The following is an 18,077-nucleotide window of genomic DNA, read 5'->3' as shown; positions in this document are numbered from 1 at the left end:
GATGGGGTGGTGTGTGTGTGTGTGTGTGTGTGTGTGTGTGTGTGTATGTGTTTGTCTTTGCTGCTCGAGCCCCAGTGCCCAGATTGATGTTTGGAATCTATAAGGCCTTGCATCCATATTTCAACATGAACGAATGAATGACTTCCAGGCAGGGGGAAAAGTTGGAGCAAATCCAGGGGCAGCTGCTCCCCCAGCCGGAAGCTGGGGCTGGGGCCCGGCCGCGCCACCCGCGGGCCGCCCGGGCAATGCTCTCTGCGGACGGGCTGCGGGTGCGGGGAGCCTGGGCGCCCCGGAGAGCCGCGGGTTTGGAACTGCTGTGGGAAAGGCGGAGGCCGCTCTGCTTCCTCCCGGGCCAGCGAATCCCGGCCGATCCCGGGGGTCCGGGAACTCGGAAAGAGCAGAGCGCGTCAAAACGCAAGGTGGTGGTGATGGGGCGGGGGGGGGGGGGGTTAAGATCATAAAGGACGAACGGCCCCTCGGGCGTGCGCGGAGGGCAGACCCGGCTTTGTCCCGGGAGGAGGAGCCGCGGACCCCAGCCGCGCGCGTCGCGGGCCAGCCTGGGCGCCCCTCGCCGTCCCCCGCCCCGCAGAACCGCCGCCCGCGACCGGCGCCCAGGCGGTCTAGCCGGGGGGCGACGAGGCTGGGGCGGGAGGCCGAGGTTGCGCAGCGGCGCCTACATACACTCGGTCTTCCATCCCGCCCGCGGGCCTCCCGGGCGGTGCAGGCCGAGCGGCCGCCGTTTGGAGCCGGGCGTCGGGAGCCTCGGGAGCGCGCGGGGCCCGGAGCGTAGAGCGCGGGGCCCGGGGAGTAGGGCGCGGGGTCCCGGGAGACGGGCGCCGGGCTGGGGGAGGAGGGAGCGGGGAGGCCCCGGGAGGAGGGCGCGCGCCCCGGCGGTGCTTACAAAGAAGCGCCCCTTCCCGGGGCGCCCGGGAACCGTGCCAGGCTTCCCGGCCTCCTGACCTTGGAGCCGCGCAGAATTTATTTATCTTGGCGGAGGAAGGCGGGGCCTCTGTCAGGGAGACGAAAATCTTTCCAGGAAGTTTGTACCTATTAATACTCGAGTTGCTGGCAGCTGCCTGCAGCCCCGGGGCCGGGGGACAGCCTGGTGTGCTTCCCGGGCCCGTTCTCGTCCGTGGGAGGCTGGGGCGGCGGGACCCGCGTGGGGCGCAAGCTTTCGGGAACGGCGCGCCGTGGGGAGACAGGGGCCCCGGGGCTGCGACAAGAGCGGGGGGCGGCGGAGAGAGCTCCTGGGCCACCAGCTGTGGGCGATTAGGGGGCGGGGGGCGCAGGAACGGCGGCGCAGGGAGCCCCAGCTAGGATGGACCGACCGCGTTCCTGGGGCGCCGGCGACAGTGTGGCCCAGAGCCCCGACGAGGTCCGGAAGCCCGTCCTGACCTTGGCGCAGCCACACGGCCGGAGGGCGTTGCAGACCTTAAAAAGCTCGCGTGGTCTTCCCAACCACCTTGAGAGCTCACCGTTAGCTCCGGTCTAAAGAAGTTGAAAATGGAGTTCAGAGACGTTAAATAAGCTGCTCCAGGTCACAGCGCCGCTGCCCAAGCGAGGTCCCAGGTTTTTGACATCTGCCTTGCAAGACAGGGTCCCTCGGAAGGAAATGCGCCAGATTTCTTCCCACAGTGTCCACCAACAGAATCGCCCCCTAAAGGTGGACCACGGAATCAGAAGGCACCGCGGGGCTGGCGATCCGGCTGCCCCCCTCTGTCACCGGAGAGAGGCCTGCTCGGGCTTTCAGCCAATCGCACACCCGGAGCACCGATCACTTCAACTCGATTTGTAACTCCCCTCCCGTGCGCGTGTAGGTAGGATTCGAAGCGGTTGACATAGGCACTACTGGAGTGTGGGTTCCCGACAAGGACACTTCCAGTGCTAACGAACTGTCTCCTGGTGAGAAGGGAAGTCATCACATTGTCTCTTCCCCAGTATTCCGAAGGAGTCCTGGACACAGGGGATCCTCCCCCGTCAGGAGTATCAGCTCCACCTGCGCGGGGACTCTGTCCCACTCCGCGTGGAGGTAGGTCCCTACTCCAGGGCCAAACACGGAAACACTTGGACAAAGGGAAATTTGTCTCATGAACCTTCTCACTGTGGTCGCCGGGGTCCCCTCCCCCACCGCCCTCTGACCCCCTCCTCGGCCACTCATATTTCTCCCGGCTGGCGGGAGAACCAGAGAGAAGGAGATGACAGATTCAGGCGTCTTAAGGTGGGACTTGCTGTCAAGAAACTCTTCCCCGACCCGCTTTCCAAGGAAAGAGCGCGATGGCGCGCGCGCGCTCACGGAGAGCTGGGTGCCACATGTGCTCTCGGGCCGCCGGGCTTGGGGATCAGCCGGGGCGTCTCAGCCCTCTGCTGGCTACAGTCAGCAGCGGAGGCTTTCTGGAAGCTTAGGTCCTCAGGCATGGCTGCCTCGAGCTTTCTTCCCCTGGCCCGAGCCAGACCCAGACCCAAAGAGCCCTGCTTCTGTTCGCATTCGTGCTGCCAAGCGTTCCGGGAGGGGTTGGGGAGGGGTCCTCTCCCTGCTTGGGTGGGCCAGGCCCGCCAGCTGCCTTCACTTTTGGCTGCAGAAAGCCTGCCAGGCTGCACCGCTCAGGGGCCTGGAAGCGTGACTGGTAACATCAGCTATTATAATGCAGAGTTAGGCACACAATCCTTGCTAAAAATAAATACAAAGGAAAACCCCAAAGTAGCTAAGCCTATTTCAATACCTTTTATTTTTCTTGTTCCTGGTTCTTTTGTCTTTCCCTTGCAACTTTGGAGGCGCATTTCACACGGGGCCCACCCTGAGTGTTGACGGGGCTCCCACCCTGGTCCCAGGGTGGTCGCACAGCCCAGACTTGATTGTGCGTGAGAACAGTCGGAGGGAATAGAGGGAAGAGAAGAAAGCAGATCCCACAGCTATTTCTCGGTACAATTTGATGGCGTCACTTCTGAGACCTGATAACTAAAAGGATGGGCCCTATTCCCACCGCCCCTGCCCCAGCTCTCTAGGAGGGAATGGATGTTTGCAAAGCACCTTTTTTTTTTTTTTTAACTTTGTGATATTTTATTTATTTATTTGAGAGATTGAGAGAGAGCATGAGCAGGGGCAGAGGCAGAGGCAGAAGCAGACTCCCTGCTGAGCAGGGAGTCCAACATGGACAGACCTGTCCATGTCCATGCGTGACCTGAACAGAAGGCAGACGCTTAACAGCCTGAGCCACCCAGGTGCTCCAGCAAAGCACCTTCTTAAGAAATGGCTAGCAGAATGCCTTCCTCTAGGGGACAGAACAACCCCGAGGAAATTTTTTCCCTCTCTCCTCCTAGACTCTTAGGCTGGTCTAGTAATCAAATTGACATAAGATAGATTAATGGGAGAAAAACAAATTTAATTATGTATGGACAGGGTCCCTTGAGGCTTCCACACATCCCAGAGCAAAGGAAGGAGGTGGAAGCTGTGCTCCAGAGGGGAGGAGGGTGATTCACAGGGCAAGAGAGCAGGTATTTGGTAATTGGGTTGTTGCCCTCATACAGATAGGTCTTTCAGATAAAAAGTTATCTCTGGTAACAGATATCCTTCTGGGCCCTACCTAAAAATTTTCAAGTAATTAAGGGAGAGCTAATAGTTTTTCTTTTGCCCTTTTTTTTTTTTTAAGATTTATTTATTTATTTATTCATTTGACAGAGAGAGAGATCACAAATAGGCAGAGAGGCAGGCAGAGGGGGAGGGGGAAGCAGGCTCTCTGCTGAACTGAGAGCCCAATGAGGGGCTTGATCCCAGGACCCTGAAACCATGACCCGAGCGAAAGGCAGAAGTTTAACCCACTGAGTCACCCAGACGCCCCAACTAATAGTTTTTCTTGAGTCTGTTGGGTTTTAATTGCCTTCTGCTCAAAATAATCGACATACTAAGTTTGCATATTTTGGGGTCCCATCTTTTGCTCCCCATCAGAAGCAAAGGGGGCAGACATCTTTGGGGTATCCACTGTTCAACTCATTAACCGAGGCCCCTAAACTGATATGGTTCTAAGGCGGTGAAATCCAAGTCAGTAAATGCCTCAAGGTCAGGAAATCAAAGCAAGAGTGACAATCACAAAGCTGACTAGGCCTAAGCCATGGCCCAGTAAATGATTTCCTTTCTCTGCTCTGCACTTTCTCTATGTAAGTCCTGCCCCAGGCTCCCACAGAGCACTGCTAACCACTTCCTGTTTGGCACTGTGCCAGTCCAAACAATTTTTACTCAAATTCTTAAAAGTGACTCTTTTTTTTTTTTTTTTTTTTAATACCACGATCTCACAACCTGGACTGGAATGAAAGAACTTTATATTTTTGGGGGGACTGAGCTTCATCCATATGGAGCCAAGCAGGTAGTTTCTAGCTGGTATGTCAGTATACATTTTCTCTGCTCCCCCACCGGCCCTGCAGGCTCCCCTCCCCACTCCCCCGCCCAGCCCTGCCCTTCCCACTTCCCCAAGGTCAATAAGATCAGGGGTGGAACCATGGCAGGATCAGGACCTCTTCTTGGGAACCTGGCACAGGGAAAGGGAGGGAAGGAAAGAGTTAATGTCCAACATCTGGGCCTCTCAGGGAGTTTCTGTCACTCTTTTTTTTTTTTTTTTTTTTTTTTTTTTTTAAGAATATAGGTCATAATGATGTGGGAAACAAAGGCAGAAGAAAAATGATTACATTTCCTTACTACCTACAGCCATTGACAAGTCCTTTAAACAGGCAGAGTGACAGTCCTTTAGAGACTCAAGTGCCTCAATGTTGACACTTTGCTAAGGTCAAAAGACAATCCTAGCTCAAAGACCACCCCCCACACCCCCCAACCCCAGGGCCCTGTAAGACTACGTCAACATATCAACATCCTTTTTTTTTTTTTTAAAGATTTTATTTATTTATTTGACAGACAGAGATCACAAGTAGGCAGAGAGAGAGAAAGAAGCAGGCTCCCTGCTGAGCAGAGAGCCTGATGCAATCCCAGGACCCTGGAATCATGACCTGAGCTGAAGGCAGAGTCTTTAACCCACTGAGCCACCCAGGTGCCCCAACTGGGGACTCTTTTCTAGGGAAGTCCACTATAAAGACCACATGTGTTAGAATGTCACTTAGATCATGATGGATTTCCATCTTTACTCTTTTCCATCAATGTCCTCTACTAACCACTTAAATTACAAAATTTGGTAATTTCCCTTTGTAAAAATTTTCTAGTTTTCCACAGGTTAAAAATGGAAGGGCATAGGACAACACGGCACAGTATTTCCATCTATTCACCAGGCACCCCTCAGCAGCCTAGGATGGGATGGGGAAGGGGAGGGACCCTGGCACCCCTCCAGGGCCCATTAGGGCAGGAATCCCTTCATGGGAAGGCAGGATGGTGATCAATAGCGATCTTTGACATATCCTGTGTGGGATGCCACCTGGGAGTTGGGGGGGCACTTGGTAATGGACCTTCTTTACTTTTCTGAGAGCATGGCCTCATTAGACTGCCTCTTCAGTTCCCAAGGAATCTTCCTCAGGATGCTTTTTAACCCACTAGAAACAACTCGGATTGCAAAATTTAGCAAAGGGCTGATCTCCCATAACACTGCGTGGCCACAGTGGGATCTGGCAATTTAGATCTCTTCTGCCTTTGTTTCCGACAAATGTGCTTGCTTGTTTCTTTGCACGTCTCATAATTTTTTTCAAAGATTTTTTTTTTAAAGTAATCTCTACATTTAACATGGGACTTGGACTCACAAACCCTGAGACCAAGAGTTGTATGCTCTACTAACTGAGCCAGCCAGGTGCCCGTGGTGTTTCTTGTTTGTTTGTTGTACATCTCTTAATGCTTTTGATTGACCAATGGACATCTTATTTCATATTATTATTTTATACATATTATATATATAATTTTATTATATTTGTTATATATTATATATACATTATTTTTTGGAAGATCTTATTTACTTATTTGAGATAGAGAAAGACAGTGTATGTAAGCCAAGCGGGAGAGAAAGGAACTAGCAGACTCTGTGCTAAGTGTGAGGCCTGACGTGGGGCTCGATCCCATGACCCTGAGATCATGACCTGAGTGGAAACCGAGAGTTGGATGCTTAACCAATGGATCCCCCCAGGTGTCCCACAGATAGATAGTCTAGCGAATACGTCATACTAGGTCTGGATTCTGGTCCCTTCCTGAGCCGTAGTTGCTGGATTTTGTGTGTTCATTGGCTTGCTTGGACAAATCCTGTGGTGTGTCCCCCCCGACCCCACCCCACCCCGTGTGAAGCTGCTGCCAACTGCTTGGTTTTGTCTTCTTGTTTTGACTTTTAGGGGCATCTGGGTGGCTCAGTCAGTTAAGCATCAGCTCCTGGTTTTAGCTCAGGTCGTGAACTCCCAGTCATGAGATCGAGCCCCTAGTCGGGCTCCCTGCTCAGTGTGGGGCCGGCTTCAGATTATTTCTCCCTCTCTCTCCTCCTCTGCCCCTCCCTACTCACACTCCTACTCTCTTTCTAAAATAAATAAATTAATTAAATTTAAAAAATACCTTTCTAGAGGCTGTCCATGTGAGCCAGCAACTGGTCAGACGCTGTCCCCAAAAGTTTCCAACCTGTGCTGATGGGACCACATGTCGATCGGGGCAATGCCTTCAAAGCTCAGGCAGTTTTATGAGTCTGACCCAGCTCTTCCCTTCTGCCAGGCCTTTTGTACCTGCTCCACATGCATGCAAGGCATGCCGCTGGGCTAGGCACAGAGATCTGGGACCCGTTCTGGGTTCTCGGGCACAGGCACGCTACCTTCCAGCCCCTCAGGGTGCCATGGGGATGACCCTCCTGCTGAGAAGGGCCCCATCCCTCCTTCTGCTCTTCTCCAAGGGCCGGAGCATAAGGTTGTTATTGACTGGTGTTCAATTTCTTATTGCCATGCCAAGAATGAGACAGTCTGGTGGCCTGAGCCCCATGGCTAAGGTCCTAAGGGCAAAGCTGGGATCCTCCTGCTGTCACAGAAAAATGATCTATGCCCCTGAGCCGGTTCAACAGCCTTCTCGCTTCTCCTGTGGTTAATGACGGGCACAAGACTTTGCAGAAAGAAACCAGGAAGACACAGTTCTCAGGGACAAGAATCTCTGGGATCCGGGTGCGGAAGGGAGCCACGTGAACAGTTAGTTCCAGGACAATACCCCAGCTGCCCTGATGAAGCTAAGCACCCCAATGGTGTAGTTATTGAGATTTGTGTTGTTAAAAAGATAATGTGAGGGGCACCTGGGGACTCCATTGGTGAAGTGTTTGCCTTTGGCTCAGGTCATGATTTCAGGGTCCTGGGATTGAGTCCTGATTTGGGCTCCCTGCTCAGCTGGGAGTCTGCTTCTCCCTCTCCCTCTGCATGCTGCTCTCCCTGCATGTGTGCTCTCTGTCAAATAAACAAAAGCTTTTTTTTTTTTTTTTTTTAAAGGGAAAGAAAAGAAAAGGAAAAGAGTTTCACGGAGCTGTAGAAAAGGAGAAAGAAAGTTCTTCCGGACTGAACAGTGGGTTGGTTAGGCAAGGTCACTCTCCTTTAGGGGGTGACAGGGTCTCTCGGGCCGACGACCTCATCAGTGCTGGTCGGGAGATTCCTAGCTGACTGGTTTCAGAGTCCATCACATCTCTGGGAGGGCTGAAACAGTCATTCAGGTAAGACTCGGTTTGGTGCCTTGGGGTTTAGCTTAAGGGACTCTGGTTTGGGTTTACTACCTTGTTTTTATTCTTTCCAACAGTATGTTCATTTAGTTTTTGGTTTTGTACATATTTGACTTATTTACTTGGCTGGTGGATGGCACAGTCACACAGTTCATAATTGAAAAGGAACAGAAAAGTATGGGGGGACCGACCCCCTCCCCTCCCTGGCTGGGTTGTTATCACCTGCCTGGGGACCCAGGGGCCTTTTGTATCTGGGGCCTTTAGCCTGGGGGGGAAGTAAGTCAGAAGTTAGGGGGACTCTCCCTGGTCAGATGAGCTGTTCGGGCAGGGAACTGGTGCTCCCTGAGACACAGTGTCAGCTGGAAGTTTCATTAAAGAAGCCCCTGACATTAACAGAGAGGCAGTGAAGGGTAGTGGTAATGAACGTGGGGGGGGGGGGGTGGGCTGAGCCATACATGTTGACAGTGTCAGCCCCGCGAGAGGCTCCTCACCTCCAGTGGCCTCTGTCTGGGTTCACCAGGGTAACCAGGAGGGCTGGGGGACGAGGGGCTCTGTGGCACCTGTCACTTCTGTCACGCCTCTGATCTTAGCGTTGCTGCTACAGGAAGGGAGGAAGGAAGAAGGAAGGGAAGGGTCCTGAGGTCAGGCATCTGGCTGCCTCAGTGGGCTGCTTTGCGGAGTAGGAGGGGCTGTGGAAGGGCCTTTTCCTGAGATTGGCGTATTTTTATAGGGAAAGAGGATGAGAAGGGATGAAGCATAACAAATTTTCCTGGCTAATGGCTGACCGCAGGGAGACACTGAGGGGGCCCTGGGGGAGCGGGTGATGTCCCTGGGGAGAGGGCACTTGGTGGCAGGGCGAGGCAGGGAGGGGGGCCTCCTGACTTGGCTGGGCTGCAGGAGCTCTTTCTCTCCTCGTGGAACATCTGTCCCTGTCCCAGACCCCTGTCCCAGGTCCTCAATGGCTCTCGATATTCATCGGTGGATCACCAGTCACACAGGCAGGGACTGTCGGATGACCCCAGACTCTGCTGGATGACCCTGGGTGACGTGTGGGAGGCTGGAAGGCCAAGAGGCTCTGGGGAGGAGGGTCTGGGCTAGGCGCACAGCCCCCAGAGCCTCAGGCTATCTTTCAGCTGAGGCCAGAGAAAGTTCCACTGAGAGCTGTCCCCTGAGGCTCAGAGTGGAAGTCTCTGTGGAAGGCATCCCCTGGCCTCACCTGACAGATGATGAAACTAGGTCTCAGAGAGGCTGAGCAACTTGCCCCATGCCACACAGCTGGCATCAGGAAGGAGGAAGCACTCTCTGTGAATCCTACACAAATATGGAATCCCTCTCTCCCTAACGGCCTCTAAGCCAGGCTGCAGGGGTCCACGACGGTGGGGCTGTGGAGAAAGCAACAGGCCCTGGGGAGCATGACCCTCCCACAGGCTGCCCAGCCTCCGCCTCACCCTCTGGCTAGGGCAAGCCAGGCTATCCCCACCAGAGGAGGCCCAAGGCTGCTCAGGTGGGGTGCAAAGGGTTCTGACAAACCCCAGCGTCAGGGGCTTCTGCCCTGCTCAGCCAAGGCAGTGAGCTCTGTGGGAGGCTGGCTCCAGGGAATTAATGAAAAATTCACCAAGTTCAGGGGATTAAAAAGCACTGAATGAGCAAGTGTTATCTACCCCCACCCCCGTGGGGGCCTGCCCAGCACAGCATGGCCCAAGGAAGGGCAAGGCTTGTGTGGCCAGCTCCTACCATGCCCAGCAGTTCAGTCTGTCCTTGCCACAGGGTCCAAGCTTCACATGGAGTCCTTGAGACCTAGATGCCATCTCCACCAGCATGAGTCCAGAGAAATGTCCAGCAAGTTCAGGAATGTGGTAATGGGGGGAGGCGGGAAGTGGAGGTAGAGGGGAGTAGGGAAGGGATGAGGGTCCCCAGGCCAGAGTCCCCACCCAGGAGAGCCCAATCCAGGCAGGGTTGGAGGCCCTGGCCAGGGAGACTGCTCTGTCCATGATCTCCAGGTTCCTTCCAGCTGAGGCACGCAGAGCAGCCAAAGAATCTGTCCTGGGCAGTGGGGGTTAGAAGGAAAACTGAGGCAGGATAGGGCCCAGCTTTGATATCCTCCAGCCAAGTGGCAGGGAATCCTAATTCCCTGCCACGGAGGAAACTGTGTCCTTTGCAGCTGTTCATGGTACACTGGTAGGCCCGGGCCAGCTCCCCACAATCCTGTACCTGCCTATGGCCCCGAAGGGGTTCAGGGCAAATCGCCCAAAAATGTGCCACTTTGGCATGTGGACTCTCTGGGGTAAGGGCAATCAGGATATAGCAGACTCTGGAGAAACTTACTCCCCTCCCCTGACTACCTAGAGGGATGCAAATTGTGGGTCCTTCCCAGAATGAGAATTATTACCAGAGATTGATTTTATCCCAGCGACCCATCTGTATGGCAGGGTGGACATCTCATTACCAAACAGTGCCCTGTGGATGGTGGTCCCCCACTTAAGAGAGGCCCCAGGCACATGTGATGGCACATGTGACTCAGTTTACCCTTTTTTTGTTTTTTTTTTTAAAGATTTTATTTATTTATTTGACAGACAGAGATCACAACCAGGCAGAGGCAGGCAGAGAGAGAGGAGGAAGCAGGCTCCCTGCTGAGCAGAAAGCCCGATGCGGGACTCCATCTCAGGACCCCAAGATCATGACCTGTGCTGAAGGCAGAGGCTTTAACCCACTGAGCCACCCAGGCACCCCTCAGTTTACCCTTTCTGTCTTGGAACTCTCTGTACATGGAGTTCCAGTAGGTGTGAAATTAAATTTGATTTGCTGCTGTTAATCTGTCTCCTGTCACTGTGATTCTTAGACCCGCCAGAAAAGACTCTGCATGCCCTGCATTTTCCTCCCCAACAGCCTTCTATCTATTTTTACCAGTGAAGCTTGTTTCCTGGGTGGGCCAGATTTCCCGTTATCCAGGATATTTAAAGGATGGTCTGCTCAAGACATCCCAGGCTTGTACTGAAAACGCAGACAGCCTTGGGGTGGGTGTGCCTGGGCCACAAAGGACCTCGCTCCCACCCTCAAAAGGCTTGATTGGAAAAGAATTGTAACAAGGCAGTTTGTACCACTTGGTCTATGCCTGCTCTGGGGAGGTCCATACACGGGGCCTCCGGTAGGACCTCCAGGGTGGGGACCAGGGGTTGGTCCGGAATAGTCTCCAATCGCCCTGGCTACAGAGACAGGCAGGACACCCTGGCACGTGGAGGGCCAGCACTTGCCCTGAGGTCACAGAGCGATGCGGCTGGGTTCCCCCAGGGTGGCCCTTTGCCGCTGGCCGTCCCTGGCTGGCCGGCGCAGGACCCAAGGCAGGAGTGGCTGTGGGGGCCCGTCGGAGGCCTCTGGCCAGCGTCTCCCGGGCCTGGGTCCCAGACAGGGGTCCTCGGAGGACGAGGGCAACAGCGTCCGGGCGCCCTCCGGTGGCCGCGGCGCGCGGAAGCCGGCAGCCCAAAGTCCCCGGCCTGCAGCGGCCGAGGACCCCGCGCGAGACCGAATTTTTGTCCAGGCGATGACATCGTCAGGGCCTCCCGGGTCTATAAGCCGCGAGGGAAGTGCCCCCGTGCCCCAGCCTGTGCGGAAGAGCGAGCGCGGAGAGAGGAAGCGAGCGGAAACGCCGCCTATTGTTGTGGCAGCGCGGGTCGGCTCCCGGCCCACCGGGCGGGGCCGGGAGCCTGCCCACCGCCGCGAGGCCCCGCCTACTGTCCCCGCCCCCCGGCCCCGAGGTCCCGCCCTCCGGCCCGCCGCCGTACCGCAGGCCCCGCCCACGCTCCTTTGTCCGCAGCCGCCGGCCGCCTCCTGAGTCAAGAGCGCCGTCAATACGTCGTCACCCCCCGCGCCCAGACTCCAGCCCGGCTGCGCGAGGGCACCCCCACAGTCCGTGCTCCCCGCCCGTGGCCCCGCGGTCGCGAGGGGTCGCCGTCGGCGCCGTGGGGAGACAGGTTGCCCTCTGCGTCTTGAAAACCGCGGGCATTTGCGGAGCGCAGGCAGGGGCGCCGAGCGCGGCCAAGAAACCGGAACCGAGGCCGGTTTGCGGCCGCCGCCGCCACTTGGGACTGCGCCCCGCTCCTGCGTGCTGCCAGGCGAGCGGCTGCTCTCGGCCTGACCTTCCAGCCCCCGGGGGCGGCGCAGCAGGGGGCGGCCCACGCAGAGGGGGCGGTGTCGCAGGGAGGTTCCCGAGGTGGGGACGCGGGCGCGGCGGCCCACGCAGCCGGGTGAGAAAGAAGCCACGAGGGCCGCCGCCTGCGCTCTCTGGGACTTGCGCCTGGTGGAGGGGTGGCTGGGGAGAAGGTGGCGGAGCACAGAGGACTGGAAGGGCGGGGGTGGAGGGCGGGGTACCCGGGGGCTTTCCCGGGCCAGGAGGAACCAGTGGAGGAGCTGAGGCTGCACGGTGCGTGTCGGTTGGAGAGAAGGTTGGCCAGGTGGGGGTGAGGTTGAGGAGGGTCCGAGGGCTGGCAGAGAGTCCCAGAGAGGAAACAAGGCACCTGGGAAGTGGCCTCGCAGGACAAGTCGGAGGAGGGGTGGAATGGGAAGTAGAGCTTACTGCCTGTCAAAGTGGCCGTTTACTGCATACCTGCGTGTGCGCACCCAGGCAGGCTCCGCTTTCCAGCTCCTGCCTGAGATGAGCTCACGGTGACCTGCCCGTCCAGGAGGACGCTCCCACTGGGCGCTTATCAAGCCTTAAGTCAGCTACTTTGAAAAGCCAGCAACACTGTCTCCTGTGCTGGTGGAAACTGCCTTTGGAATGTCACCTTCTCTGAGTCTCAACACCGGGGTCCTCATAACAACTTATGGCTCTGCCAGCGGCCCCTTGCTGCGGGGACTGCAGGTTCTTGCACCGACCAGGTATCCCCCACACCCGTGTCTGTGGCACTTGAAATGAACCCCTGGAAAGGTGCCTAGGCCCCACAGGGAGGTGGCCAGCTACGGAAACCAGACGCGGAGACCTTTAGCAGAAGAGCTGTGGGAGGGCTGAGGTGATGTGGACTGGTGGCAGGAGCACTGCGGTAAAGGCAGGCTAATGTCCCCATCTCTGCCCTACTTGCTCCTGGGGGAGCTCTCATGGCCCAGCCCACCACAGAGGGAGAAAGGAACTGGACGCCTTCAGTTTTCAAAGTGGGAAGAAAGACCCTGCCACCCATGGCGCCCCACGCAATGGGGATCGCTCCCAAATAGGAAGGCGGTGTGGACACTGGCCGGCCGCCCAGGTATCTGGCGCTTAAGGCCACCAAGGGCGCAATAGGAGCACTTGGAGGAGGCTCCAACAGGAGCACCAAGACTGCAGAGGCTTCTGAAAGCCCCCCTGGCTGGGTGTGGTGTCAGGGGAAGCGGACAGCATCACAGGCAGTGCTGTTTGGGCCACTAGGTTTGACGGAAGAAGCCGCAGAGGGCTGAGGGGATCCTGAGGGGAGAGGGGTGAGCCACTTGGAACCTGGCAGCCCAAAAATGGTTTGAGTCAGGAAGTACGGGCTGCCCCTCCCTGAAGCATCTAGGGCATTTGCAGGGACTCAACGGGTTTTGTTTGCTTAATTTCCCTGGTGTCTTAGAAACCTAAAAAGATACACAGAAAGGGTGTGTGAAAGGAAAGGCCTTCCTACACCCACACCCTTCCCCCAATCCTCCCTCTCCAGAGGGGACTGTCCTGACCAGCCCCTCCTCCATCCATTTTCAAACATTTTACTGATAACTACCTGCCAGTTGTGGGTTTCCTTTTCATTTAAATTCAATTAATTAACATACAGTGTATTATTAGCTTCAGAGGTAGAGTTCAGTGATTTGCATAGAACACCAGTGCTCACTCCATCAAGTGCCCGCCCGTAATGCCATCCCCCAGGTACCCCATCCTCCCACCCACCTCCTCTCCAGCAACCGTTTGTTCCCTATGATTAAGAGTCTCTTATGGTTTGTCTCCCTCTCTGATTTCATCCTGTTTTATTTTTCTTGGGATTCTTTTAGTAATTAGCCTCATGCTGTATGTATTGTTCTTTGATGTGAGTGTTGGTGATGTCCTCAGCCTGGCACACTCCTTTTATCCGTGATATATTCCACAGAATTAGTGTCACTGTTGGGGATGCTTCATCCTGCTGTTAAAATTATGCCCACTTTTGCGCACAAACTTGAGTACAGGGGCTGAAATTTGAGGGGAAGAGTGTCAGTTTGAGTCCTCGTCAGACTGTGGTGAAGGCGTGTTGACTTGGCACTGAGCAGGTGGCAGGCTGTGGCACACTCACTCGGGCAGGAGAGCAGCTGGACTGTGAATTTGGGACCCAAAGGCCGATGGCATCCTGGGTGACAGGAACTTGGCTGGTTTGGCTTTTAACTTTTGTTTTTTCTGATTCTACCTCTCCTTCTATTCTAAATGAAAGCCTTGCTGGATAGAGAATTCTTGGCTCTAGATTTTTTCCTCTCAGCCATTGGAATTTATCATGCCACTTTCTTCTGGCCTAAGGAGTTTCTGCTGAAAAAGCCACTGATAGCCGTATGGGGTTTCTTTTGTATATCACTGCTTTCCTTTCTCTTGTTCCTTTTAAAATTCTTTTTTTTTTTTTTTTTTTTAAGATTTTATTTGTCAGAGAGGAGCGAGAGTGAGCACAGGCAGACAGAGAGGCAGGCTCCCTGCCAAGCAAGGAGCCCGATTTGGGACTCGATCCCAGGACGCTGGGATCATGACCTGAGCTGAAGGTAGCTGCTTAACCAACTGAGCCACCCAGGCATCCCTTAAAATTCTCTCTGGGTGGCTCAGTGGGTTAAAGCCTCTGCCTTCGGCTCAGGTCATAATCCCAGGGTCTCACATTGGGCTCTCTGCTCAGCCTGCTTTCTCCTTTCTCTCTGCCCACTTGTGATCTCTGTCAAATGAATAAAGAAAATCCTTTTTTAAAAAAAAATCGCTCTTTAACAATACTTTTGGCCATCTTCGTTGTGTCTTGGTGCAGGCCTCTTTGGGTTGGTTTTGCTGGGGACTCTCTGGGCCTCCTGGATCTGGATTTCTCTTACCTTCCCCAGATTCAGGAAGTTCTTAGCTATTCTTTCTTCAGACAAATCTGCCCCCCCCCCCCTTTCTCTTTCTTCTCCTTCTGGAATCCCTGTCATGCAACTGTTATGCTTGACAGTGTCACTGAGTTCCCTGAGTCTATTCTCATTTTGTGTATTTTTCCCCCTCTCATCTGCTTAGCTTGATTACTTTCCAAGACTCTGTCCTCCAGGTGGCTGATCCATTCTTCTACTTCTCTTGCTTGCTATTTATTCCAGGTGGTCTATTTTTATTTCCATTCGGTAAGTCCAGTGGCTCTAATTCGTTCTTTAAGACTGCTAACTCTTAGTGGAGGGTCTCATGGAAGTTCTGCATTCCTTTCTCAAATCCAGCGAGGATCTTTACAAACGTTACTTTAAATTCAGTATCAGACATGTTTCTTATCTCCATTTTGCTTAGGTCTCTTGCTGTGATTTCTGTTCTTTAATCTGGGACATATTCCTCTGTATCTCATTCTGTCTATTGTTGTGCCTGTTTCTCTGTGTTAGGAAAGTTAGTGACATCTCCTGCACTTGCAAGTAGTGGTTTTATGATGAAGAGGTTCCGCAGTGCAATGTCCCCTGTTCCCCAGAACCTGGCACTTCAGGGGTGTCTCCTGCATGTGTTGCCCCAGGGGTGTCCTACTGTTGTAGTGGAGCTCTGTTTGCTTTCAGTCCTGCCAGCGATGCCTCTCTGCCTGTTGTGGGCAGAGTCTGGTCGCAGTGATGTTGGTGGGCCAGTCAGGAGCCGCCTTGGGCTTGACTTGGGCTTACAGACCAGGCATCTACCAGAGATGAAGTAAACCCAAACTGCAGGCACTTTCCCTGTGTTGTCCCCCCCCCCCCCAGAAGCTTTTGGTGGTGGGCGGGGCCTGCAGGCTGACTGGCTGAGTGGCTGTCCTCCACTCTCCCCGGGCTGGCCCTCCTCTGGGCTGCTCACAAACTGTCAGGCTTGTGGCGGTGCTTTGATGGATCTTGCGGAGACTGATCAGAGAGGATGGATCTGCAGTGCGCGGGAGGGGCAGGGTTAGCAAGGTTTTGCAATCTGGTGGTGGTTCCCTGCGGGAGGGTCCTCCCGCACCTGGACAGGCCAGGCCAGAGGGGTGGCTCCACAGAAGCAGCGAGGGGTTGTTTGGTGGTGCGAGCTGGTTAGGTGGAGAGTCTCCACGCTGGTTCCCACAGGCAGGTTGCTAGGACACTAGGGTGGAGAGGGAAGCGCCTGCAAGCTCCTTTGACCCTGGAGGGGTCCTCACAGACCTCTGTCCCTCCGGGACACAGGCTGCGATGAATCAAAAACTCCCTAGTATACCCCAGGCATTTTTCAAACTGCTAGTTCTACCCAGTACCTCAGGGGCTGTTTGTCCTGCTGTCCTTTTAGGGCAAGGACTGGGCTTTCTCTCACCCGCCCAATCTCCCAGAGCCAAGCTGCTAACTTTTAAAAGCCCAGATGTTAAGTCCCGCTGGTTAAGAACTCAAGCTATTCGGCCCCTCCGGATTTCCCAGCCAAATGCTCCGGAAACGTGTCTTCCGCGTGGGCTCCGCCGGTGTGCGGGTCTGCTGCCTCCTCCTGCCGCGCCGCCCTCCCTTGCGCGGGGCCCACCTCTCCGCGGGTCTTATCTGCTTCGCTGTGGCCTCTTGTCTATGTCAGGTCGCGGAAAGTCCGTTCTCCCAGCTATCTGGTTGCTTTCCGAGTTATTTATGCCGATGTTGGTGCTTCCAGGCGACGACGCGTCAAGAGCTGAGCCCGAGGTCCTCCTGCTCCGCCATCTTCCCAGCAGCCTTTGCTCCCGGCCGGAGCGCAGCGGCTCTGCGCAGGGGCAGCCACTAGATGGCGCCCACGCCAGGAAGATGAGGCCGGGTGGCTGCCTGGAGGACTTCTGGTCCAGACCTTGAACTAGAAGCGCTCCCGGATTCTCCCAGGCCTGCCTGTCTGAGTAAACCGCTGGGAGGTTGAGCGGAGGGAGGGGGGAGCGCGCGATAGTCCACAGGCGCTGCCTTCTAATTCGCAGCAGCTCGGGGAGCACTTGGGGGGCGCGGGGGCTACAGGCAGGGTCCTCTGCGCTCCCCCTTTGGGGACACGGGCCAGGCAGCTGGGTGGGGGGAGAGGGAGGTCTCTGCTGGTTACTGAGGTGCGGAATGGCTCCAGGATAGCCCCTGCCCAGGGGCCTGCTCTTGGGTGGAGGAAGTAGGCACTGACAGACCCCAACATGTGTTCTGAGCACCGCTCTACTGATTAGTGCCCAATCAGATAGGATGACATGTGGGAGGTGGCTGGAGCCCCCATAGTACATGTCCAGGGGTGGGAGGGTGTGGCCCTTAGCCCCTCTATCCAGGAAAGCTGCAGGATTCTGGAGCTCTCCTCATCCTCTCTGTCCTCAAGTTCAGAGTCCGCCCCCCCCCCCTCCCCCTAAGGTCGTCCTCCCACGGCAGCCCCACAGCCTCTCCCAGCAACCAGTAACTGTCCCCGGCTCCTAAGACTGGGTCTCTGGCCTGACTTCTTTAAATAAAGTTAAATAAATGAATTTGCAGAGAAACATGAGCCCCCAGCCCAAGTTCCTGGCACACTGTAGGTACTCCAAGGGCTTTGTGGAGGAGGAACAGACAAAGAGACAAGCTGCTGTGGAGCGCACCATCTCATGGGTGAGCATCCTCAGCCCAGGGCAGCATGCACACCCTGTGTGGGGCTGGGCTCCGTTGCCTCCGCTGGGACGGGAGATGTCTGGGAAGTTCAGTGGTGGTCCTGCTTCCAGTGCTTCTGGTTGCTCTCTCTTGGGACATCCCCCTGGGTCCTCGAGCACCGTGAAGTCTATCTACCCTAACCCAAATTGCAGATTTGTTAACAGGCACATTGTTTGAGGTGATTCCATTCTGGGCTTGGTGGTGTCTCACGGCATCAGATAATGAAACACAAAGCCGAAGGCTGGGGATGAACTGCCATTCCAGTCGTTTAAGTGTCTTGTTGGCCTTCACCTCAGGTCATGATCCCTGGGTCCCTGGATGGAGCAGGGAGCCTGCTTCTCCCTCTTCCTCTGCCCCTCACCCCACTCAAAATCTCTCTCCCTCAAATAAATAAATAAAGCTTTAAGAAAGAAAGAAACACCTGGGGACTTAGGAAAACACAGAGGGCTGGCTCTACCCCAGGAGTTCCCAATTCAGTGGGTCTAGTGTGGAGTCCAATCACTGGCATTTCTAACCAGTTCCTGGGTGCTACTTGCTGCTCCCAGAACAACTGGCCTGAATGAAAGGCTGTTTGGGACCTGCAAATCCCAGTTCCTGGGTGTTCCAGTCCTCCGTTCTTGTCCAGTCCAGCAGTATGGCCGGCCCAGAGGGGGTCAAGCTCCTCCGGTTCTCAACCAGGAGAAACCCATATCTTGCTGGTGGGATGGCTGGTTG

General features: G+C 55.3%; 1 long non-coding RNA gene across 1 annotated transcript; it reads left to right on the top strand.

Annotated features, from left to right (window-relative positions):
- Nucleotides 1–746: 746 nt before the first annotated feature.
- Nucleotides 747–10,451, top strand: LOC131814991 (uncharacterized). The gene is made up of 3 exons (XR_009347528.1): nucleotides 747–2,218; nucleotides 7,426–7,643; nucleotides 10,223–10,451. It is a non-coding gene; the product is annotated as an uncharacterized LOC131814991 (long non-coding RNA).
- Nucleotides 10,452–18,077: the final 7,626 nt, after the last annotated feature.

The sequence above is a fragment of the Mustela lutreola genome, chromosome 14, assembly GCF_030435805.1.
Source record: "Mustela lutreola isolate mMusLut2 chromosome 14, mMusLut2.pri, whole genome shotgun sequence".
NCBI classification, from domain to species: domain Eukaryota; kingdom Metazoa; phylum Chordata; class Mammalia; order Carnivora; family Mustelidae; genus Mustela; species Mustela lutreola.
Note: the sequence above shows the minus strand (reverse complement) of the source record. Positions and strands in the feature narration are given on the sequence as shown.